The sequence below is a fragment of the Thermobia domestica genome, chromosome 17, assembly GCF_964235325.1.
Source record: "Thermobia domestica chromosome 17, izTheDome1.hap1.1, whole genome shotgun sequence".
NCBI classification, from domain to species: domain Eukaryota; kingdom Metazoa; phylum Arthropoda; class Insecta; order Zygentoma; family Lepismatidae; genus Thermobia; species Thermobia domestica.
Genome location: NC_137470.1, coordinates 54,933,928 through 54,961,503, shown reverse-complemented (window position 1 = coordinate 54,961,503; position 27,576 = coordinate 54,933,928). Strand labels below are relative to the sequence as shown.

Here is a 27,576-nt window from a genome sequence, read left to right as displayed (position 1 = left end):
TAAAACAATTTTTATCTAATCTTATCTTTAGGTACAACAGGAATTCCTGTTCTGCCTAATTTTCGCAAAAGGGATATTTCAATTTGAGGGAAATTTATTAGTACCCATTTTCTCTTGATTTTCAAATACCATTCCAGAAACCTTTAAATTAAGTTCTCTGAAATGAGAATATGTACACTGTAATTCATTACGAAAAATCAATCATGCTCAAAAAATTTACTTACTATATGATCTTTCTTCAGCATAAACCTCCCGTGAAAAATTTCTCTCAAAATTGTTCTTTTTAACGTAAGTTTTGCAGTAAAAACAGTCCTAATGTGCCATACACTATGGTGCAGTAACTATAGTCTGCTATGAGTGTCAGATTAAAAATCTAGACTTTGCTTTCTTTCAATGTTCCTATATTAATGTCTATCAACTCATATTTGGTAAGATTTTTTTCTCATGGCTTATTTCTTTCATTTTATGACCATTAAGCAGAAAACTATAGCATAATAAAGGTTTTTGTCATATATGACTCTGTCAACAAGGAGGTAAATTTTGAATTTGAAGCTAAATTTGCATGCACTTTATTAGTGGAAAGGCATTTAAGAAGTAATACCTAATCATATTTATAAAATAGCTTCGATTAAATGCCTGTAATATAGTATAGACAATTGAATTTACGTATAAGCTTGCAAAATTCAAAGTGCTTTTAAAAATTAAGATTTATTTTATATTTTCTATATTAACTAATTCTCCCTTTTTCTTAATTAGTGCTCTCATATATATATATATATATATATATATATATATATATATATATATATACAAGGGCGGATCCAAGGGCAGGTATACACTGGATAAAGGGCAAACTATGATTTAGCCCCTCTCTTGATCATATCCTGGATATATATATACACCAAAACATCACTTACAGCCAAACGCCCTTACACCAAAACAACGTCCTAGACCCATTTGGAGTATATTGTAATAGAATCAATAAGTGTAAGCAAAAAAAATCAACATATCTCTCCAGACTACTAATGTGATATACAATACATAACGTATGCGGAAACCAACACATATTCATTCAGGGATAAAGCCAACAAGTTGTTTTTATGGGGGGCATGACTCAATTTGTTACTAACGAAGGAAGAAGAACGTTATATTCAACTTTGTGTAACTTGACAAATAGTTATTGGAAAACTATTAAGAAACAGGCTAAGGACAAAAATCGGAAAATTAACCATACCGTAAAAGAATGGTTATCCGTAATTGCTTATATAATATGCAACCTAATATGTTATGTCCTATTGTTCCAATTCTTATATTTGTGTTACTATTATTCTTAATATTTCAACTTCTGTACGAGGAAATGTTGACTGATTTACCTTAATATCAAAAGTCACTTTTAAAAAAATACAAATGTTTCTATTACTACCTTTAAGAATTTTCCAAGTAATGACAGAAAATTAATCCACGTTTTCGCAAGAGCAGTTATATGTCTTTAGCTATGTTACTGTTCAGTTAGTTGCACGCTCGCAACAAGAAGGATAAGATCTCTTCGGTAAAGTTGTAGATGGCCAACATATATCGCGTAGATATACTCGTAGTAAAAATAATGGTGATCTATGATTGCTAATTTCACTTCAGAGAAGCTGAGATGATATAAGAAAATCAAGAGGTCCAGAAAGCAACTGCAATTGTCGGGAAAATAATTAGTATTAAGTTCCCTTAAATCTAAATATCCCTTTTTCCAAAAATGAGGAAGAAAGAGAGTTTGGCAGGACAGGAATTCCTGTTCTGCCTAAAGATAAGATTACATAAAAAAACATGTTACAAAGTGCTGGAGTGTCATTAGGCAGAACAGAAAGACACCTAATGAAATAACGTATAATTAAAAAAAAAAAAAAGGCTTTGAATTCAGATCCCAGGCTGACTCCCACTCAAAATTTTAAAATTCAAAAAAAGACAGTAATACTTAAGAGATAAAAAGCAAAGAGGGTATTCTGTTGAAACTATCCGGGCTAGAAGCGGCTCTCTTACGTCGTAAGCAAAATTCTGGCAGGCTAGAGTGTAGAGATTATTATTATTATTATTATTAAAAAGAAAATTAGTGGATCATTCATTTAAGTGATTCGATTAACAAGCAAGATTTTTACCATTGGATATTTCAGAGAAAAGTAAATTTGTAATTAGCTAGATAAGACTAATCTTGCGGTTCTTTCTTTCTTCTCTCTTGCAAGTTTGCTAATAGTGCCTCACCTGCATCTCATTAAAAGTTCTCTGTGCCTCACCTGCACCTCATTAAAAGTTCACTGTGCCTCACCTGCACCTCATTAAATCTCACTGTGCCTCACCTGCACCTCATTAAAAGTTCACTATGCCTCACCTGCACCTCATTAAAAGTTCACTGTGCCTCACCTGCACCTCATTAAAAGTTCACTGTGCCTCACATGCGCTTCATTAAAAGTTGACTATACTGACTAAAAATATTAAAAGGACCGCGGTGGCTCAGTGGTAGAGCGTTCATCTCTGGTGCTTGGGGTCCAGGGTTAGATCCCAGCCCCACCAAGTGAACTTTGTGATGGACAAACACCGTGTGCGTGTATTTCCTCGGGGTTCTCTCGTTTCCTTCCACTTTCTTCATTCCACCATTTCATTCATTTCTCATCATCAGGGTCTCCTTTAGCCTAACCGGCATAACCGTGGGACGTAAAACTCAAAGATTTCATTTCATAAAAATATTAAAATGCTATTGGTTCTAAAATGTTGATGACAGATCTGTCCCTTGAGGAAGTGACAGAAGCTTCATTAAAAGTTACATTTCCGAGGGGGGGGGATTTTGTCCGGGAAGATATTGTCCTAGTCGCATCTTTTCACGGGGGGATTATGTCCTACCTGGTGTCTTTTGGGGGGAATTTGTCCGAATACCATTTTCGTATCCATTGGCGAAAGTTGTCAGTGGCTTATAATTCGAACTTTCTGGCTGATATAGCTTCCATGCAATGTGGGTATGACTGAAATGTGATGTCTGGTTCCTGTAGTAAATGTTCCTGTCGGGAGCTCATGTAGATCGAATCCTACGTTAAGCTGTAGAACCGTCTCATATATTCTCGCTTCTGAAAGGGATGCTAAACGCCAATTGCAATTGATATTTGCCCTATAAGAAAGATAATTAAGTAATATATTAATTACCTCTGTTCTCATTAGCACGAAACTAGTTTGGTGTGTTCGAATATTTATACGGCCCAAATCAGTAGCGTCATTTTACCATTTTTTCGGGAGGGCAAGATTGTCCAGCGACAGAGAAGTTTTTATTTATTTATTTATTAAGTATGTTATTTTTTAATTTAATAATTATGTATTTCTTAAACTCTAGAGAGTCAATAGATTTGAGACGGTACCATTAAAAATGTATTAATATATATCCTGGCTTTTGACATAATCGACTCCACTAGCTTCAAACATTGTATTCTATAGGTAACATTGCATTCTTGAGTGCAAGTTACTATCGAGTCACTGAAAGGTGGCCTCTGACAGATAGCTGCACATGTTGTAAACAAAACGAGAGGGAGGATTGTTCGCCAATCACAGCAGTATTCTTTCACGCCATTTCTAAGCAACGAAGATCACTGACCGCCGGTAATTGAGACGACTTGCTAAACGTCTTAAGTTTATGGCCAGAGCTGCTGTCTCTGTTGGGGAACCTCTGGCAACAGCGCCTTCAATACTTCACGTGCTCTACGCAACTGTCAGAAGCCACCTTTCCTTGCGTACACAGTAACATTAGGAGTGCATAAGCGTTATAGCTGTAAAAACATTTTATGCAAAAAAAAAAAAAAAAAAAAAAAAAAAACCTTGCCTCCAAAGCTGTGCTAGGTGCACAAAAAAGTAATTCTCTACTATGGTGCAGATTTACAATAGAGATTCGAATAAAAATTCATTACATACCTGTACTCTACCTTTTGTTCTAGTCGAGTCTTATTACCTTTAACGGTCATATCTTATGGGTGACGTTGTATTGCTCGGTGCAGGTTAACTTTATGATGAGACAGTCGTTATAGCTATAACGTGTTTTATGAAGTAAATAAAATATTCGTGTGGAAAACTCACAACAACCTATGCTAGAGCTATCACTACCAGCAAAATTTCTCTTTATTCCGGTTCAGGGCAGGGCAAAGCTACTGGAACCACATAATAGTAGCGCATGAGTGCAGCGTTCAAATTTGAATGCTCTACCACCAGGAATCGAACTCCAGACCACGTGCTTCAAAGGCGCGCACAATCCACTAGACCAGACTAGTGTTGTAAAGGCCTGAGAAAAAACCGGAAATTTTGGGTAAAAAAAACAGTTTTTACCGTTTTTTCCCGAGCTTGGAAAAAAACGGAAAAATTAGGAAATTTTGAAATTTCCGAATATTTTACTACATTATGCTTTTATAATGAAAATTATTTTATATTTACTAGTTTACAGTTAAGATAATTGAGTAGTTATGTTTCTTGTATTAGAATAGGGAAATTTTGTGGCAAGAAATATATTTGTACATCTCCTTTAAATTTAGCACAGTGATAGAATGGAGTTATGGCTACAAAAGATCCTAAAATATAACCCTAGTTAGATTAATTGACATAGGCGCATTTAAATTATCTTAAGTAATCTTATAAAGTTACCGTTTTATGACAGGGAAGTGTTAAAAAACAGGGCCAGAATAATTTTTGTTAGTAGCAAAATTTTAAAATCAAATATATATTTTTATGCAGATACGTATCTTCCTTGTGCTGTGTAAAATTTCTGGAAATTTTGAATCCATTAGAAAAATTCTTTTGTTCGGAAATATTGGCAAAACCCGGAAAATATAATTTAAAAACTATTTCTTCACCTGATGCTAATCTTATTTGCTGCAATGTGTCTGCAGCATATATACAGCGTATTTCGCTAGCTGGAAAAATACTTAAAGCAGCAGTTTTTAATTTTTCTTTTTAGTTGTCTGATTCCTGATAAAAATCCTTCTTTATTATTTGTATATTTTTCGAACAACTCTAAACGAGAGATAATTTTATTTACATATGCACACATACACCGCAGAACTCTGAAAATTTGAGCAGCGACAAATATATTAAAGAATTTAACATGTGAAACTTCCGTTCGTTATTATTAAAGACTAGCAGAATACCCGTTCTTCGCACAGAGAGAATACGTTTCATTTTGGGTATAAAGGACAATAAAACTGTCACCAATAAACTTAGGGACCCCAAAAGCTATGAATTCGACACAAGTATTAGTCATTTTCAATTACTTTTACATGCCACGCTCCCCCTTTACAATAGGGACTGAATTTGGATTTAAACGGCATCGGAAGTGTCACTGTTCATCTTAGCCACCCCGAAAACTATGGTTTCGACATTAATATCGGCCACTTTCGATCATTTTTATATATCCACCCCTTCTTCCCCAAAGCTGCGGCGCTGAATTTGGATTTAAACAGCATTGGAATTGTTATTGTTCATCTCACGACCCATAAACCATGGGTTCGACACTAATATCGGTCATTTTCGATCACTTTTATATATATTTCTCCCTTCTCCCCCGCCCCAAGTTACGATGATGAATTTTGATTTAAACGGCATCGGAAGTGTTACTGTTCATCACAGCAACTCCCAAAACTATGGATTCAACACTATTGTGCTGTCAAAATGTCTTGAGCCGTGGCAAAAATGCGAACTAAAACTCTCACGCTCGTGTTGAGCCAATAAGCGTTCAGCTGTTGCTAAGCGAGAGAATGTGAGTGGAGTTCCTTCAGCCGACAGCAGCGCTTGCGACGGAAAACTAGGGATCAAGTCAATGTGGTATACGTATATTATCGATCATTTTCGATCATTTGTATATATATATATATCTCCCCTGCCCCCATTTCACGGTACTGAATTTGGATTTAAATGGCATTAGAAGTGTCACTGTTCATCTCATCGACCGCGAAAACTATGGATTCGACAATAATAAGTCTATCAGCCATTTTCGATCATTTTTAATATATCACTACCTTCCCCCACCTGAAAATTTCGGCGTTGAATTTGGATTTAAACTGCATCGGAAATGTCACTGTTCATCTCAGCGGCCCTGAAAACTATGGATTCACACTAACATCGATCATTTTTAATCATTTTTATATATCTCCCCCTTCCCCCAATTTGAAGGAATACATTTGGATTTAAACGGCATCGAAAATGTCACTGTTCACCTCAGCGACCCCGAAAACCTATGGATTCGACACTGATATCGGCTATCATTATATATACCCTTGCACCTCCCGTAAGTTGCGGGCCTGAATTTTTATTTAAACAGCATGGAAAGTGTTACTGTTCATCTCAGCAACCCCGAAAACTATGAACTCGACATTAATATTGGTCATTTTCGATCATTTTATACATCTCCCGTACCCTTCCGTCAAGTTACAATGCTGAATTTGAATTTAAGCTTCATCGGAAATGTCACTGTTCACCTTAGCAACCCAGAAAACTATGGGTTCGACACTAGGATCGGTAATTTTCAATATATATCCGCACTTCCTTCCTCCAAGTTGCACCTTCAAAGTGAAATGGTAAAATCCATCTCAGGCCCGAACCTTATCTACAAAATATGTTGTAAATTTTTATCGAGATCAGTCTGGTGGTTCAAGAGTTGCTATGTTACAAATATAGTCACTTTCATTTTTATACATATAGATAATTTGTCGCACTAGAAAACACGTGTTTGTTTACATACAAAATTTTGTATATAAAGTTTATATTAAAGTCTGTATTTCAATATTAAATAATAGTAATTATATGTCATAGCATGCGCGCCGACTACGTGGGTGCTCCGGGGCGCCGACACCCACACAAGTAATCTTATGGGTAAGGCGCACTCACAAGATTTTTAGTTTGGACCCGGGTTTGAACCCGTTTCTCTTGCGTTTAAGTCAGCCATGTTACCGACTGAGCTAGGTAGAGCAGCCCAACTTATCGTTATGGTACCGGTATAGTTTGCTTTATCACAGCATAGCCCTTTATTTCAGTGTTCATAAAAGATTTTAACCAAAAACAAATCTATCATATATCGAGACTTCCCTAAAAAATGTAGGCTAACACGTCCCGCCATTGATATGCACCACAGAAATTTTGGGAAGTCGGCACCGTTGTGTCTTAGTGCATGAGTGTTAGTGAAATTTGCCTACTGCTCTTTTTTTTTGAGAAGTAATTTGGTTAAAATTAACAAAATTTCACCAGATCAAAGAAGACATTAAGAACTACGTTTCATTCTAGAGCCCTATTTGTTGCAATATAAACGCTTCGTGATAGTAGATGTGTATGCAATTGTAAACGTTCTGTAATTAATGCACAACCAGGAGTAAACGACGAAAAGGCACATAAAGAAAATGAGTGTAGATTATTAATTTTCAAGAATAATTACAACAGTTTTATTTTCGAATGCTTCTTTTTTTTAAAATATTCACAATATTCATATTTCTCAACTTATATCTTTCACGCGTTTGAAAAAAAAAAAACTGTTCCATTACTAGTAGAACTAACCTAATACAAAGATTTTTGTTATTTTCCCAATTTTTCCGGAAAGAAACCGGAAAAAAACGTTTTTTTACCAGCAGGTTCAAACTTTCCGGAAATTTTACAACACTAGACCAGACGGAGAACTTAATGGATGGTGATGCTTATATATTTACATATATACCAGGTATATCAAAAGTCTGGGTCTGTAAGCCAACTCTGTTATGACTAAAGATACGTGTACAAAGAAATGGAAAGAAAGAAAAGTTGTTGGAAGTTGGTCGTTTTCAATCTAAAATGGAGAAATGTTTCCAATCGCATTAACCGTTTGAGTCTTTAGCGCTTTATAGAGCACTCTGTTAGATGAAAAAGCAATGTATCCAGTTTAGTAGGCTGTTTCCTTGGTCGCTCACCATACCGAGAATACAGCATTGTCGGAAAATGAAATTAAATGAAATGAAAATGTCTTTATTGAAGCGGCGAGGTTCAGCCATAGCTGCTCTACCACCTAACCCTAAAATCTTTATGCGGTTTTCTGGGTTGCGTGTCCTTATGTTTCGTTCGAACAGCCTGCTGAACTGGAAACACTGGTTTTTCATTTAACATAGAGTGCCTTACCAGTGTGGAACCCAAGTGGCCGATATATATGTATTTGAAGGAATAAATCGCATATTTAATTTTTGTTGCATTCTAATTTTTTCACTACTAGTTGCGTTTATAATCAACCGAGAATAATACTTCTTCCTATTATTCTCCCTTTGTTACCCGTTTTGGAAAACATTTCACGATAACTCGTAAATATTATTCCGTTTTGATGTAGTGCAGTACATATGCTATTTAGGATTCCCACACAATCCTTACTGCTTAGGGCACAAACCAGTAAATTGTGTAGGAGTAAATTAACCCGTCTCGAGTTAAAAAATGTATGTTTATTTATTTATTTATTTCTAAATACGATATTTAGGATTAAAAATCACTTGTTATAGTTTAGATTCAAATTGGTGAAGAGTAAGAATGAAAAGATTTAAAACAATGAAAAGAATCGCAAGCTCCTACAATTCACAGTTTCATTAGTTTATCATATTATTTTCAAGAGCAACCGCGACTGCACTGAGTTGCTTGAGAAAGTAGCTGCTAAAGTAACTAACCTACCAACTCTATTTCCTATGGAACCCTGAGGTTGAATGTCGCGTTCGTGAAAGCTCTTCATTGGCTTTTATCCTTGGCTAACTGGATCCAGTTTCTACTTTGTATTCTTATTTCTGCGAGATTCATCTGTCCTCCCATCTACGCCTAGGTCTTCCTAATGGAACTTTCCGATTGGATTTCCAGTCAAAATTTGAAAGCGTTTTTACTGTCTTTCATTCTGGCTATATGACCTACCTACCTAAGCTTCCTAGACTTGATGACCGTAACAATGGTAATGGTAAATGGTATAAATTATGCAGTTCTTCATTATGAACTTTCCGCCATTTCCTGTTCCCGTTTCTCTTGCATCCGAATATTTGTCTCAGGATCTTGTTCTCAAATACACTCATTTTACGCTCTTCCTTCAGAGTAAGCGACCATGTTTCGCAACCATAAAGAACAAAAGATAATGAACAAAGTAGCTGCTACTACAGTCATATAGAGACACTTATTTGTTGAGAGATTGCTGTCCGGCTTACTACGACGAAAATGCGTTAGTGCATCTTATTTGAAATTTACGACAAAGGTTAACGGGACGCACAGAAGAAGATGGCGCGTTAATACGGTGGTCACTCCAATCTCCGGGTTTAATCTGCTGTAAGTGTTTTCTTATGGAGATTTGTGAAGGGTCCTGTCCATGTGCTTCCTTTCTCTGAAAGTGAAAGGAAATCTTGTTTAACATCCTACGATTATGTCTCTTAGGCTAAGGGAGACGATGATTAAACAAGTGAGTGTGATGATAGAAGAATTGATGGAATGGGAAAATTGGAGATAACGGAAGTACCCGGAGATAACCCATGGACACCACAAACTTACTTGGTCGGGGGTCGAACCAGGGATACTACGCACCAGATAAGCGCTCTACCACTGAGCCTTCCTGGTTCCATGCTTCCGTTCTCTGTCAATGTCCAGGATCTTAACAATGTATCACAACTGCAAAGGCTCTGGTAGACTGTGATATGCTGGCATGTATGTAGGACTTAATGGATTATCTGTATGCTGTATCGCCGAAGGTGAACACGTGTAACATCTGTGAAATATGGAATAAACTTGATAAGTGTATTTGTATATCAACAGAATGGCATATCTTATGCATTGCGAAGTTTGCTTACTGCAATTTTCTTAAAGGTTTGACTGACCTAGAAAACTTAGGGATTTCACAAGATGCTAGTTAAGAGTTTTTTTTTTTTTTTTTTAACATACAGGGGAATAAGAAATAACCCGTACGAATGTTTGTTACCATATATTTATTAAACTGGAAGAATTTAGCAAAACAGCGAATAATATCAAGAGCATGTGTATTTAGGAACAGCATGTTCAGCTGGTTTCGAAGTTACCGCTCTTGGCAGCGATACAGAGGTCCAAACATGCTTTCAAACGTTCGGCGATGGGCCGCAGGTCCTCGGGCGACAATCAGTTCCACTCACAACGGAGGGATTGCTGCAGCGACTCCAAACTTTTGTGGCGTGTAGTGCGTGGCCTTGCCTCCAAAAGCGACCATATATCGTAGTCCATGGTTTGAGATCCGGCGAGTATGACGGCCATTTCCAAGACGAGATGAAGTCCGGAAAATGGTTTCTGCATCCGTCTTCCGTCCGTTTCACCCTATGGACCGCCATGGAGTTTTGCTGGAAAGTAGATTCCGTGTCGCCGAAGTGCCGCATACGAAACCGTCGAAAACGTCGTGACGGTACACCTCTTGGTTGATTTTGACCCCTTGATCCAGGAGCACCACAAGGGTCTTTCCGATTGCGAAAATTCCGTCCCAGACCATGCCGGCCTCGGATTTTGGCTTTGTTTGACAATGGTTGAGGTTCCCCGAGCCTCTGCGGACCAGTTCCTCTCGTTTTGGTGATTGTGTACCTGCTTCACGGTGAAGAGAATGCGCTCCTATCGCTGATTTGTGGCCCGGCGATTGAGAAGGCGGCATCGTTCGAGTCGCACGCCTTTGTTTTTGTCCATGAGCAGTTGAACTTTTTGGATCTTGTACGCCTTGAGGTTGAGCTCCCTTTTTGCCATTTTCCGCACCGATTAGCGGTTGATCCCGGTCCCACGAGTGGATTTTCTTCGGAGACCCTCGGATTTCGTTTCACTCGCTCTTTTATGATCTTACGGTTCTTGGACGTGCTGACGATGCGCTTTCTTCCTCTTCCGGAATGGTCGCCTTCATGGCCGAGCTCCTGGAATCGCGAACTGCGCCCGAGACTGTCGTTTTTGGATCAACAAGCAAACGAACAATTTCACATTGATGCATTCCTTGACGAAATAGTTCCCAACATTTCCCTGGGTTGCCGTTCTGAAACAACAACAACAACAAAAGAAAAGAAAAATAAATTCCACGTATGGAAGCCGAAAAAAGCATGTACAGGTACACAAGAATCCAACAAAACAACACTTATTTGGCTACAGAACACTACATTCTTGGCAGGATACACCAAACTTTGTACGGGTTATTTCTTGCCAACCTATATACAATGTTTAAATATTCCGCTTGAGGAAAATCAGTTGTTTTTGGCAGTGAACGACATACTCTTCGAGAAATTACATTTCGATGTCATTTCGTTCAGTTCGATGTCATCTAGCGATTAATGTAGCTGTTTTCAATCTTTTTTGATTCATTTTACACTTTACTGGGTACCCACAACGTCACAACGCACAGTCATTCCATGTGAAATCAACCAAATTTTCAGGGGAAAAAAAAAACTCTTCTTAGAATTTGATGAAAATTGGTGTACAGATAGGCCCCTATGAGAGATGATAATGCACCAAATTGTAGTCCTATACCCCCTATAGTTTCAGAGTACAGGGTGGTAAAAAAAATGAACCAATTTGATGGTTTTCGTAGAACCTTGTTAGCTTCAATTGGTCATATCTTCCGTAAATATTGAGCTAGAGAGAAAAATAATATACCATTTTCAAGAGGAAAGAATAGTCTACAAGATATGTCAGGAACATTTATTTGAAAATCAAATATTTTCCGGGAAATCCCGGGATAATTTTGGATCAGTGATATTTCAGAAAGTGCCCATTTGATTTCCTTGAAATTGGATACCAAGGTAGCACCATATATCCAGCATAAATGTGCTAAATGCCAACTGGGGCCAAGAATGTGCTTGGAGTCTACAATGATTTTCGTGTGACCATGTCGAAAGAGACACCCGGGGTTCCAATGTGGCAACTTGCCAATTGTAAAATTTGTTCCTAGATACATTTCAACGATCGAAAATTTCATCATTGGTTGAGACCGACGTCAGTAGTGTTAAACGTGTGGCTGATCATGAAGCGTACTGGGTAGCGTAGTGGTTAATGTACCTGCATAGGAAATAGGAGACCCGGGTTTCATTTTTAGTCCAGTTGTACAGTTTTCGTTTTTCAAGCCCCGGCTGGTGGCGTAGTCCTAGAATTCAGCTCTATGTTGGAAGAAAGGTGATGTGGTCGGGAACGACCAACCAACTGTACCAGATTCAAGCCCCAGTCGTGCTTCGGAGCTCATTTTAATAACAAGTTCCGTCCTTCATAATCTTCATAACAAGGACGCAAAACTCAAACTCACCCTTCGAACTTCTTTGAATTTTAAGTTAAGCTTCAGGCAGAGAAGTGTAGCATAAAACTCGACTGTACATGGATCTACACTCCTTTTATTAACTGTGAATCAAATTATATTTTCTACAAAAAAAACATTGGGTTAGTGATATAGTTCTTCAATATATTTGGCCAATTAATGCAAAATTAATCTTGTCATGTATTTTTTTCGTCCAGTACACGGGAATCGTTATATATCCTTTGAGTAGATCAGAGTTAGCCATTAATTGTACTTGCCGCATTCAATTGTCCTCAGCCGGCTTCGTTTGTACTCAAGCAGAGAATTTACGCTAACCGCGTTCCTAAATAATACTCTACACAAGCCATAAATTGCACGTGTATGGTGTTGAGCTGATGTGTTGTTGCCGTCACTAAACTTATATTAACAATGGATAGATTATGTTAATATGAATCAATAATAATGATAATAATAATCGTTAACCCTTTTCCGACTGAATTATATTTCTATTATTATAATTTGATATAGGAATAAAATAATTTAACGATGTATTAGACTACATAAAAATAAATTTTGCTTCTATTGTTGCTCAGCAATGCTCAGGAGAAATGAGACTCGGAAGTCCCGTCAGGCGGTTAGGCTTTAACATATATGCATATAGATAGATAGATAGATATGTATTTGGAGAGGTTGCTGAGGTAAAAAAATAAAAAAGGTTGGTGGCACTTCCATATTTATTTTGTAAATAAAAATATTCCTATAGGTTAATGCAAATGCTACAGAATTGTTTTCATTTTCTTACTGATTTAGGATTTAGATTTCTGGGCTTTCGGCATCTAAGGCCATTTAGCCCTTCACGTTTTGAGGAATGATGTCCCTCGACGAGTACACTATCTGAGGAAAGGGAAGAAAGAAAGGATTGGGGAAGGAACGAAGCGATGGACCTTTGTTTGGTACCATCCCGGCATTTGCCTGGTGTGAATGAGGAAAAGCTAATTCAGGATGGCTGGCCTGAAAAAGCGTTTTACACTTTTTCGACCACTTCTTAATTGCATACATATTGGTGACGTCATTCAACAATGAAAACGTCAAAAAATAACAATAAAATATGTGTAGAATAAATATAAAACTATCGCGGTTGGAAGAAAGAGTGTTGATTAACTTACATTCTGAGGGATATGTTTAGTTATAACTTGCTCATTGGTTCATGGTTTCTATATAGCTATTATGCTAAAGATTGCAATAGAATTCTTTACACTAAGATTGCAATTCTAAAGCATCTAAGCACTCTAATCGGGATGATACTAACAAAAGTTTGTTTTTCATTTGAGCAAAGAAGAACGTACGACATTGTGCACTTTGAGTGTGACCATGAGTGTGTTGCGAAGGTCCCATTGTTGGTTCCTTGTCATCTACGTCTGCATGTGAAGTTCCCGCAAAATGGTTTGTTGGCACCCATGTCACCACTTTCATTATGTCAATCTTCAGATTCATTACTCGAGCCCTCTTCAACATCGGAAGGAAAAATGCTTCTATTTATTTATTTATTCAACAAATTCCCAGATACAGAATAACTTTGCCATTTTACACAGGGACATGCTAACAAAAGAAAGAAAAAAAAACAAGACAACAAAAACAACAACACAGAAAAAAAGAGTGTAAAAATAAAACTATTCCGTCAAAACTCGTTTAATTGCTCTTTCAAACACTGGGTATCTCGAAAAAATGTCCACATCAGTTGTTACTTGATTATAACAGTTTGGTATTCTATAAAAAAGAGACCTCTGTATAATAGCCAACCTAGGACGGGCAAGATGGAATAGGTGGGTATATCTTCTGTTGAAACCCACTTCAACATTATTCAGGAAAAAGAAATCGACGAGTTTTTTAACATCTTTCCACAGGATATGTTCCCTGCTATATCTACATGCTCTAACCACCTGACGGGACTTAGAAGTACATAAAAGTACATTCATAACCAAAGTTACATCAGAAAACCCAAATATTTTTTTTTTTTTAATAACTCTAAAACTACATAAAAATTACTAAGGCCTTATCTTTCCTGCAGGACAACAAAATTAGGGCCAAACAGAAGACAACGTGCTTACCACGATTGCTATAAACACAACTTCAAGAGCTTCTAAAGATATGTCAGACATTAAACATTTCTCTCCATTTGCAATGTCTCGAAGAGTCTCTATCATCTGTTATTCCTTCTTTGTATTTTCTCCGCTCAGTACCAACAAGTTCCGTCAGTCAACAACACCATTCAACGCACACAAGACAAATAATGTATGAGTAAAGAAAATGGGACTTAAAATCCCGACAGTCGGAAAAGGGTTAAAGCAATCCAATATAGTAGTATAGATAGGGGTGGATCAAGGACGGACTTCTTGGGGAGGTAATGAAAAATTCTCAATTTTTCTCTCATTCCGCTTTTGCAACACTGGTGCCTGTACCGAAAGGGGAAGCGGGGGGGGGGGGGGGGGGGCGCAACTTAACATGTTTGCTTCGCACAAACGTTATTATTATGGAAATTATACGATATTAACAATGTGCTATATTTAAGAGTAAAATAAGCGCACATCATGAAACTAATGACTGATTTTTTTTTTCATGACTTCATATGCAAATCGAAACGTAGAGACATTATAATAATTATTTTCAAAGAACACTGGCACCTAATTTAAAAGTTCTACTCTGGTTCACAACCTGACGCTTAACTTTGCCTGTCATCGAGAGAACAAAAACTCCATTTCATGTAACAAAAATCTAACTTAGTTGATTTTTAGCACAAAGTAAAGATGGCAACATTGTTTAGCAACAGGCAAAACTTTCCCACCCCTTCTTGTCATATTTTGGGTTCAGTGAAGGTCAAGGTTCAGAGCTCAATTTACCGCGCAATGCCTGCAATCCTCTATAGTGAAAGTGGAGCCGCTAAGCAACACAAACTGTAAATAGCTATTGCATTCTTTGTAACATTTTTCACGGGCACACTTGTTCAACGTTTGGCTTTATTCCAATTGTCGTTTAACGAAAGTCAATAATTATTAAAGAATTGCAATTAATCGGCCCCAGCACGGCCCAACCTGAAGAGAAATCAGTGTCGGCCCGCCCAAGCCCGGCCCAAGCAGGTCTCTACATCCACTATTATATATATATATATATATATATATATATATATATATATATATATATATTCCGATTTTATTGCTTCTAACAGTACAGCTTTTATGAGGACAGATTTCAGTACCGGGATTTTTTGTTTCAGTATCGGGATTTGTAATTTGCTCTTCATTGATGGAGTTTTTACCAGTAGACGCGAATGATAGCTCACGTTATCCATGACAATACCACATTTGTTATTTAGATTTCTTAATAAACAATTTTCGTACACTTGTGAGGTCATTTCATCATGTTATCAGCTTTGCAATCACCAGTGGTTTTAGCCAATAGATAAAGACAATTTGGACCCACTCTCTCTAGTTCCTGCATGGAGCACCATGGTGCGTATCCCTCGTGCTGATGGAAATTTCAAAATACAATTACATTTGCCGTCATCCCAGCCCTTTCATACGACGTCATGGGTGTCCTACCATGTCTCATCCAGGAAAGCAATAGCATAGCCTCCTGACCGAAGTTAATTTAGTCTTTGAAGGTATCGGTGCCGCCAAGCAACATTCCTAGCCGATTCATTACCAGATTCCTCTTTTAAAGGCAGCGAAAAAAAAAAAGTACACTTGGAGCGTTGTTTCCTCATAGGGAAAGGTAGATACTGTTTTCAAATGTCTCAACAGTTTACCCACAGCTGGCAAAAAATTGGTAAATCTCTCTCCTAATTAAATCACACGACAAATCGTCCACTTTATTAAATTTCACGTTTCTGTTTCTTTTTCTCTTTTTTTCCATAACTGTCCCTCTCTGTATAATTTTTCGCACCATTGTGTAAATTCGCAAGTTTAGCTGTTTCTGATTTATTTTTTTTATGGACATAATTATGTACATTGCAAACAAATCCTTGACTTTGTTTAAGTTTGTGTTATTCTTTTATTCGACTGTCTGGACGTGCCGATGCTGGGCTGTTTGGGATCCGAAATTTCCTGTGCAGCAACTTTTGCGGGAAGAATTATTTAATTTGTATCCCAAGATCTCGACACGTTTTTACGTAACGACCAACTATCAACATAATAATAATAATAATAATAATAATAATAATAATAATAATAATAATAATAATAATAATAATAATAATAATAATAATAATAAAGAGCAACAAAAAAATTAAAAGAAAAATAACGGAAAAGCTAATTATAACAGAGCTCAAAAATCAAAAAGTACATTCGCAATGTCTTTTTGCCTAGACTACACTCAAGAATCAGGGACCAAGGAGGTGAAAATTGCATCATTTTCTTTCTGAAAATCACCCTTAACTGGACGGACTTATTGAAATGCTTCCTTTGAAGCCGCGTAAGGACGGTTTGGACGCGCCAGTAATACTTTTTGGTGTGCTATGGAGAACATACTGAGTTTTGTGAAAATTGTCCGTGATAATAATGCACGAATATTGTTAAAAAATCTCGTGCTTTGAGTGTGCTCCTATTCAGATTTTGTATTGGAATTTTATACTTTCGAGGCTTTAACATTTCACTGATGTAAAATGGGTTACTTTGGGACTGTAAGGGTAACTTTGAGGCACACATTTTTGCATGTTGAGTATGATATAGAATACCCTGTTATCGCTGAAAGCGGAATTATATGTCCCTGTTGGATAGGCAAGTGTCTGTTGCTCTCTAATGGCAACTTCCGGAACTACTGGAGAACGGTTTGTCGGAAGCACAGCAGTCTGAAGTGTTTTGCGCATAGATAAGGGGTGAGCTACTGTTAAGAAACTTAGAAATGAAATGAAATCTTAAGGTTTACGTCCCACGCTTATGCCGGCTAGGCTAAAGGATACGGTGATTATGAGAAACGAGTGAAATGATGGAATGAAGAAAGTGGGAGAATCCCGAGAAAATCCACGCACACGGTGTTTGTCCACCACAAAGTTCACTTGACGGGAGCTAGGATCGAACCTAGGACCCAAGCACCAGAGATGAACGCTCTACCACTGAGCCACCGCGGCCCTAATGAGTACCTTCGTATATCATATATGTCAATAGCCAGGAAATAATGTTATACGTATTCAAGGTAAGTTCATGACCCTCGTCATACAGTGCTACGCAGGCTGCCATCATTATTTATTTATTACCTCTTATGTCAATTAATAGTTAAAGGTATGCCATTTACTAATGTGTAAGTCATTGTCCATTGCATGGATTACTTTTTGAATATGACTCCTGTCAAATGATGCTCCCTCTGCACAACACATTCATCTAGGCGGCGTTGGAAGCTTTCCATAACTCGGCGTAACGTATTCCTTGGGACATTGCCGACGGCAGTTGTGATGCGATCCTTCAACTCAGCAATGGTGGCACAACGTCAGGGCCGGCGCGAGGGGGGGGTCGAGCCGTGCCACCGCCCAGGGCGGCAAGTCTAATGGGCGGCAAAATTTGAAAAAGAAAAGAATACTATCAAAATATAATGCTTCGTAATAGACTCACATGGAAAAATAAAATTGTGTTCACCTGAGAATGTAATTGAACTTACTTCACTCACATTCAAGAAAATACTCACTCAGGAAATTCAGAGTATTGTTCCTCATTTTTAATTATCAAACTACTAGCCACAGGTATCTCGTTCAATATTTCCCTTGCAGCGGCGTAGACAAGATTTTGAGCTAGAGTGCATAAGATTATCAAGGTGTCTTTTTATAATTTTTTCTATTCAGTAATGTTCTAACGCTCCGCTCCAAATATGCAAACGGTACACTCCCACTTGAGACAGGCCGTTCTAGCCTGTAGCATCTAGAGACATTTAGGTTCTAACAGTGAGTTTTTGACCAATTTACAAATTGTTCATTCCGAATATAGTAAATCGTACAGCATATTTTTTTCTTGCGAAATGTTTCATTTTTTGTATAGCTAAAAAAAGTTTATGGCTTTTTTCTGCGTCAGTTCAACGTTGGGTCATACTAAAGGAACATATTAGCAGTCTCACTTTAAAACCACCACAACCATTAACCACCACAAGGTGGGAGAGCCGAATTGATGCTCTGACTCTGTTATCAAATAGGGGAAGTTTATGATGCCTTACTTCAAATAAGTAATGACAATAGAACAAATAGATTGGTCGCCCATGATTCTCTGTGTATAGCAAACCAGCTGTTTTACTTTCCTTTCCTTTACTCACTCGTTGTCTGATATGACTTTTTACTCCACATAAACATAGTAAGCAAAAATCTTCAAAGCATTGATTCTCATGAGTTGGATGCAGTAGGATTTCTTGAAAATATATCTGGGTACTTTGAGAGAAGAAATGATGCAAAGTTTCAATGTTACTCAGTTGATGCGACAGAGTTGGCATCAGCATTAGATATGGATGACCCACGGATATGTAATACAGTGCAAGCTCGAAGTCGAAAGAAGAAGAGACAGTTTCAGTGCAAGGCAGAGAATGAAGCTATTGAAGATCCACAAACAAGATACAAGATCGATTTTTATTACAAAGGTCTAACGCTTAGCTATAAGAGAAAGGTTTGAACAACTTAAATATCACGACGAGTATTTTGATTTACTTTACGATATAAGTAATTTTAAAGATATGCCACCTAAACTTTTGTCTGAAAAGTGTACTAAACTTGCCAGCATTTTAACAAACAAAGAATAGAAAGATACTAACCCCAGTGATTTTAAAAAGAACTGAAAGTGTTATCCGCTATAATTAAGCCTAAAAGTTCACCAAAAGAGACTTTAAAATTAATTAATGAACATAACTTTGCTCCCAATGTCAGTGTTGCACTTAGAATTTTGTTAACCTTACCGGTAACAGTGGCAAGTGGAGAAAGACGTTTTTCGAAACTTAAGCGTGTTAAAAACTATCTACGTTCTTCCATATCTGAAACACGCTTGAGTGGTCTAGCGATGATATCAATAGAACACAAATTGGCTAAAACATTGGACTACGTGAATGTGATAAAGGAATTTGCTTATATCAAAGCAAGAAAAGTTTCTTTCAATTAAGGTATGCTAAATTTATGAATCCGTATTGTGTTTTAGTACATTATAAGGCTTAGGCTAATCACTTAGATTTACCGTAATATCTGATTTACTAATTATCTTCTTGCTCCATACTCTATCGAAAACGCCTTTTGATATAAAATAAGCCTAAAAATTAAAATTCTTAGTCATGACTAAAGTATATTTTTTTATTTTTTTCTGTATGCGCTGGTGTATATTACAGATATACAGCGAAATCGAGCATACTGAATATTGTGCCACTATAGAGTCGTTTAAATATTAGGTAGGCATTACAGAAAGGTAGTTCATTTTTTTATTTACTTTTCCATTTTATACATGTTTTTAAATGATACTTGAACGTCATCTGTCAAAATAAGGTTTGCAAATTAAAGGGGCGGCATGTGAAAGCACCGCCCAGGACGGCAAAATTGCTATAAGTGAAAACGTTTGTAAACAGAACGCTGCAGCCTAGTTGTTGCGCACCTAATCCTACATTTCCCCACTCCCTTCTCAGCGACGATGATGTTTTCCAGTGTTGCAATCTGGAGGGAGCGGAATGGTCTGAGGATTTTCTACGACATTTGAGTGTAAATGCTGTATATTGACTGCACTAAATTTTTAATGCATTTTAATATTTCTCTTTGAATATTAAATGAATTAAGCATGATTAGGGGTATTCCTTACCAACGTAATATATGAATTAAAAGGTGGAAAACTTCGCAATGAATCTTAATGAAAAATAAATAAATAAATAAATAAATAAATGATAACAGAAATCACCTTCTAAATGTTTTCCATTTCTCCTTCAGTTTCACTCTCCCACTCATCTGAGTCTGTATCGGCCGATGAATCTGAGTCTGAATCGGTTTCGCCAAATCTAATTATCAGTTCATCTAAACACTCATTCATAAGTCCGTCTCTTTCAAAGTAAGAACCTTCAATTTTTTTCACGTGTTCACAACATTTTACTCATTTCTGTGGTGAATATTCATTAAATAACTTTCCCAGTAATTCTTTCTTTTCATCCAGTGAATCGGAAATGCATTGCCTTGCTTTGCTCTTGATTCCCCCCCCCCCCCCACACACACACAAGTTCAACAGGATTTAAGTCTGCGTCGTAAGGTGGAAGTCTTATTATAGTGTGCCTCGCGTTTATAAATTTCTTGTCAATCGCGTATTGTTTCACATAAGGTACATTTTGAATTCTTAAGAAAAATTGTCTTCTGTTCATTCTCCACAATGTATTTACTCTATTCTCCGCTTCAATTTCGGTTTCGTTTATAGGATTGTCTGTCGCTGATAGCCACTGTATCATGTCGCTTTTAAGTGAAGACATAGATAGTCTTTTATTGATTTAAACATTGTGATAACTGGCATTATCAACGACAACAACGCTGTTTTCGGGAAGATTAGGAAGTAGTTTTTCATCGATCCATTTTGAAAAATTTCTACTGTTCATGTCATCATAATAATCTCCACTTTTTTGCTTAGATTTGAACAATAATAGAGCATTATTAACAAACCCAAATTCCCCTCCTGCATGGACAATAATAAGACGTGGCCCTTTTCCAACAGTTTCTGTTGCACCTATTTCACTCTTACTTTGCCAACACGCCGGTACTGAATGTGATGCGTGAATGTAGGTTTCATCTCAGGCCGGGCCCGTGAATTAATAATGCGAGGCCCGACTCGAGTTAGCATTTAGGCCCGACCCAAGGGCGCCGATTTCTCTCTAAAGTTGGGGGGGCATTCAGATGCAGAAGGTATATACATGAGGATTTTAAGACAAATTGCATTCAAATTATGCCAAATAATGTATATTCATAAATACAATAGGGGGCCCACATGACCTTTGGGACCTCGAACGTATAACTAGGGTGATAATTAAATCAAATATTTTAATTGCAACTATGCCAAATATTTTGATCCGCACTTCTGGAAGAGGAACTAGCTGAAATAAAAGAAATCGTTGAACAAAGTTTTCTATACTAGTTATCAGTTGTTATATTTTTTTTTTTTTTTTTTTTTTTAACACAAGTTGTATCTTCGGCCTTGGAAGTTGAATAATTATTCATTCTTACTCAGAAGGATGGGGGGCGCAAAATGTTAAACATTATAACACTTGAGACATAGTTTGTACTAACAATAGACTGAAATCAGCTTATTTGTTGTCTTATATTGACAAAAATACTTTTGTCAACTCGTCTCATTGAAGTAAGACAGAAATATTTCCCTTTCAGAAAGATGCGCCCCCCGTTCTGTATTCGCCCCTGGTTCAGTATCGTAATGTTCTAGTAGGCTCAGCTGTCAGTTCAATCTTTAATGTGGAATCCAGAAAATTAAGCCATTTGCCTTTTGGTTTCTCTTCGTTATAAAGCTTAATAACGAACATACGCAGAATATACTACCATAGAATACGAAGAGCTACCACCGCAACGCATTTTCAAAAGCGGGATTAAATGAAATGGACCACTGATATGAGAATTACGAGTCGATACTGTAGGTATAACGCTACACGGTAATATTTCTCATTTATTTTAGCAGATGATATTTGTTGTAGCATAAGTTTGCTGAGTTAGTATCACTGGTACTTTCAAGGCCAGATCAGTGGATGGAAGAGTAGTGGGGAGGGTGGTGGAATACGAAGTGCTCCTCAGCGATCTGCGCATCTTGGTTTGAAACTTGTCGAGTTATAGCGCCGGCCCTGCACAACGTGTTCGGAACACTTTTTGCTTTAGGTAGCCCCAAAGAAAAAAGTCTGCACATGAAAGATCAGGTGAGCGAGGCGGCCAGGAAATGTCACCAAAACGGGAAATTACTCTACCTAGAAATGTCTGTCACAAGAAATCCATGCAAATTCTGGCTATATGCGAGGCCGCTCCGTCTTGTTGAAACCATAATTGTTCCACATCCACATTGACCATACCTAATTGGGGAAGAACGAAGTCTTGCAGCATCTTTAGGTAGCGTTCACTGGTGACAGTTACAGCCACACTGCTGTCATTCTCAAAGAAGTAAGGGCCAATAATCCCAAAGGAAGCAACTCCACACCACACTGTGACACGAGAACTGTGCAAGGACTTGATGTTCAGTTCATGCGGGTTTACATCACTCCAATAATGCATATTCTGTTTATTCACTGAACCACAAAACTCGAAATGAGCTTCAGCTGACATCAGGATGGTGTGCAACATTTGTGGATTTTGGCGAAGGAGATCACGCATGGTTAAGCAGAATGTTTCTCGTGAAACGTAATCGCAAGGCCTAATTTCCTGAACAATCTGTAGCTTACATGGGTGAAAATGGAGATCTTCGTGAAATATTGTCCTGAATAAGCGATCGGACATATGCTCAGTTTGCGAGTGACGACGAGCAGATCTTTCTGGGCTACGAAATATTGCAGCACGAACATTTTCCACGGCTTCTGGTGTCCGCACAGTTCTTTCACTTCTTCCCGGTTTGCCATTGCAAACAGAACCTGTTGTTCGAAATGCACGTACCCACCTTACAATGGTCCGTCCATCTGGAACTTTCCCATGACGTCATAAGTTGAAATGTTGCCGAAATAGACGCTGGGTAGCAATAACAGAGTCGTTATTCTTGAAATAACTTTCAACAGCAAAGGCACAATGCTGTGCACTTCACCGCTCCATATCACTGTCACACTCGAAATGGCAGCTCATTAGTACACGAATGCGGCACGAGCTGGCACGCATTCATGTAGTAGGCCATTGTACTACGCAAGTCAAATTACGCTATGAACGCTGCCGCACCGTGTATAACTGCCCAACTTTCACATCTTCCTCGAGCAGAAATGCTAGAGAATCATTTTGGCAGCAAAATTGTTTCAAATATTCATTCATGAGATAATATCATCCAAGAGATTTGAACTTACGCCATATACTTTGACATAGGCAGTAGAAATACTTTTGCAGAGTAATAGCTTCCCGCAAAACAATTTTTACTGTTTGCATTGCGGCTAGTTAAAAATACAACACCATTTTATGTACATTAGAGGAAGAACGAATGTATTTTTCAAACTTCCAATTGTAAACGTTGAAAAATTCCTCGTAACTTCCTGATTTATTTTAATCAATGAATACACTGCATGCAGTTACTACCACTCTTTCTACCGGAAGACATCCCATGTAATTGGAAGACTTCCCACAGGAGTAATAACCAGTGACATAACTAGGGGAGGGGAGCAAACGGAGCAAACGGGAGCCCCGGCGACAACTAGCGTGTTTGTGTCGCTGGTAATAAGTTGTTACTACACGTAAACCAAGTTGTTAATGCAGCAAGCTGGATCCGGGTTCATTTTTCTTTTTACGATTCAGAGCTAGGGATTATTTTCTCCTGTATCATTTTTTGCAGGACATTTTTCTATATTCATTGACACTACAACTATTGTACTAAAAAAAAAAAGTAAATAAATAAAAGTAGAGAACTGATGAGCACACTTTACTTAGTATTATTTTCATATTTTATGTAACTAGAAATAGAGAGGAACTTAATGTTGAAGGTGTTTAAGAACTTCTTAATTAGATATTTTCTCATACAGCACTTTGTGGTGAAGAAAACTTTTTTATAAGGGTTTTCTCGTTTCTTCCTACTTTATTTCACCAATTCTTTCGTAATCATTCACTTCAATCATCAGTCATCTGGAGCCAAAAAAATCGTAATGGTGGGATGTAAAAAGTAGAAACTTCATTCCAATTCAAAATAAAAGTTGACGGAGTCAGAATGAGTTTGCGATCTTTGTTCTTGTGCATGTGATTCCTATTGTGCCTCTTACGTTACAAATTAGGGAGAGCAACTGCGGTACAAATTTAATATAAATAAAATTAAGAGTTTGTTTGTCTGTCTGTGTGCGGCCTGGGGACCAGACGAGTGGACTGAGAGTTACCAAATTTAAGTCACGGGTACCTTGGTCCAGGCCCCAGACCAAGATGAAGCGTTTTTTTTTTTTTTTTTAATTTTGAACCAGGAGCGTCTCGGGAACGGGGAGGGGGGTCTTTACCGAAACATGGAAAAGTAGTAGAAAATGACCTATATCAGTGCCGAATTCATAGTTTTCGCGGTCGCTGAGATGAATGGTGATACTCCCACAGGCATTGATTTCCGAATGCAGCTCCCATTCTCTGGGGACCAGAAGCGTTTGTTTTATTTTTATTTTTAATTCGAACCAGGGGATCTCAGGTGGCATTTACTGGGATATATAAAAGTACTAGAAAATGACCGATAGTTTTCCCTTTCATTGTTCAGTTTGTATACATAGATTTTTTATCTGACCCATGGGAAGAATGAGTATTTGAGCTAGTAAATAAAAAACAACAGAAGTACTTCGATGGCCACAACTTAATACTGCTAAAGTAAATCAATAGCCTATTCGATAATATGCTAATACAAGGAAGAAATAGCGAAAAAAAAAAGCATATATTACGAGACACAAAAATGTTAATTTATTGAGACTGACTTTTATGTCATCATTTTCATTGCCTGATTCCCTGACACTTATAAAAAGTTTTTCGGTTGCTTATCGTAAATAAAATAGATTTTGTTAACTTTTTGAATGTAATGATTACGATTCTCTCATAACTTACTGGCAGCTTTCTCAGCATATTCTGGTAATAAGTTACACACATTAACACTAAGAGAAGTGGTGTTACCAGTGGCTTAACGATAACTATGCGGACCCACTTACAAAAACTATATAGAAATTCTGTTGCAGAGAAGATGAGAGAGAGTTTTCCTGGCTTGAAACACTGCCTGTGGTTTCGGTGCTAGTCTTGTCGTATAGGATGACTAATTCTGTATGTCTGAAGCACGTTAGTGAGTAGCTGCGTTGATTTACGTGGAACGTGTTGCCTGTTTTGTGACGTGAAATTTTGCATGCGCTTCAAATTTCCTTTTACCCCTTCACCTTTCACTCCCCTCCCCTTTTTTTCTTTATTCGTAACATTTTTCAGATTTATTGAACCTGATGAAGAGGATCGTCATTCTCGGAAACGTTCCTTAATTTGTTAATAAATATTGCAGTGAGTACTAAGCTTTCTCTTCTGTTTACTGTTATACATATCCTGTCATTTATATTGCAAGATGTTTCACATATTTTCCCTCAATTTCAAAGATTTCACGTAATCTTATCTCAAAATTGAATACCCCTGTGTAAAGAATATTCCTTTTAATCTCAAAAAATTCACATTCTTTAGCTGACTTCATTAAAAATACATAAATAAATAAAAATAAAAATAAAAAAATAATAAAATAAAATTAAAGAGTTTAGAAACCACCAGATGTATATAATGTGTCACATAGGTTTTGTCACATTTTACGATGTAATTGCAGAGAAAATTAGTTTTGCACTTGGTAGGCAAGTATTGCGCCACCCTCTATCTTCGAATGAAAGAAATGTATGCTAAACAGCATTCAACAGACCTCTGTTGGGGTCGTCTGTTTCTTCATCTAGAATGTGGCTGGCATGAATCGACAAGGTGTTTCTGCAGTGATCTACTCTAATGAACTCCTTTTTTGTGTTTTCTTGATGTACTTATTACCAGTTGGTTTAAACCATGGTTTAAACCAGCTTTTTTTTTTTTTTCAAAAAAACCAACTGGTTTAAACAAAAAAAAAAAAAAAAAACGAAAAATGCTTTAAATCGTGTGAAATTAATGGTGACGTTTCCACATATCAAACCATCCGCATTACGTTTATCTACTTTTCACCTTTTAATCAAGGGGTCCCATGTTCAATTCTCGGTCGAACCACAACCCATCTTTCAAGTGTAAACCAAGTAGCAATTCGAGGTGTCCCTTTAAGCGAAAGTCTTCTCCGTGATAACCTTGGTATTTCATAAGGATGCTAAGCCTAAACATACGAAATGAACCCAAATTATATATTTCTACTTGAATGAATGCCTGTTGTTTTAAAAAGAAGCCAAGCTTGCCTGTTATTGATAGAAATTGGCAAAATTTATCAACTGCCTACGTAGCTTCCAACACCAACTTGGATTTGACTTTGTTTTAATTTTATTGAATGATATCTACATACCAAAATTTGTAATTTAGTACCTCAGTTTTAGCGTAGTGATTAGCGTTGTTGATCTTAAAATTTTACATACAAATACATTTAAAGTAATAACAGGATTTTCCCAATGGCTAAGGCGGGAGATTCCCGATTTATATGTAATTCTACTTGTGTAACTGTTTATCTTTTTGTCCTTTTGAAATGACTCTTGACAATTAAATTAACAAGTACGTCTATGTAAAGATCAGCACAACGTATTTTTATCAGGAGTCCTTCCTGAGTGAGTCGGCAACCGCATTTGTCACCAATTAGTCCCGGTTTCGTGTCCAAATGGACAATTTCTCTTGGGTGTAAGTCGAGAAGCGGTTTGGATTCCGCTGTAAGCTTATGTGACCCCTTCCAGCATAACCTTGTTGTTGCATAATAACACCAAGGCGAAACAAACTAATTTCTGTCCATATCTAATATAAATACATAGAGTAAATTATTTAAACCCCCAAAAAAAAACCTGGTTTAAACCAAAAAAACCGGGTTTAAACCAAAAAAAAAACCTTTTTTTTTTCAATAAAAACCATGGTTTCTGCCAACCCTGCTTATTACTGTTATTCCTACTTTTTATCCTCAGTGAACAAAGCTTCAGGGCAGAGATGAAATCTGGCAAGTGCAAGTAACTTTCAGTAATCAAAATTTCAAGGAATAAGAAAACTATTCAATATAATTGATCTATACGATACGGTTTTTGAACAAAATTCATTTTGCGTATAATCCATGTTTTTAAGAATTCGGTCCAATACCTCTCCAGTTACAAAGATCCTCCTACATATATTTGTATACCATGGATTACAGTAATTTTAGCCACATGATGAGTGTTTAAGATGATATACAGAGTATGAAAAATCAATTTTTAAAAAAGCCCGAGAAACAATAAAAATGTTGTTAGTAAATTTAAGTATTGTCCTAATATTAGGGATAGATATACTAACGTCAATTACCCGCTTCGCTGGGTTAAAATAAGAAAAATTAGTAATATGTTCCGTTAGTCAGACACTTTTCACTATTACTGAAGCGTCTTCTGGTATCAGTCATTTTCGATATTTAAGTGGGATTTAATTTGGATTTAAACGGCATCAGAAATGTCACTGCTCATCTCAGCGTCCCCGAAACCTATGGATTCGGCAC

General features: G+C 37.2%; 2 long non-coding RNA genes across 4 annotated transcripts in view; one reads left to right on the top strand and one right to left on the bottom strand.

Annotated features, from left to right (window-relative positions):
* The window catches only part of LOC145674583 (uncharacterized), a 199,436-nt gene that overhangs the window by 4,511 nt on the left and 167,349 nt on the right, over positions 1-27,576 (bottom strand). The gene's annotated exons all lie outside the window — the stretch shown is intronic.
* LOC145674582 (uncharacterized) overlaps positions 1-27,576 on the top strand; it is an 87,562-nt gene that overhangs the window by 45,726 nt on the left and 14,260 nt on the right. The gene's annotated exons all lie outside the window — the stretch shown is intronic.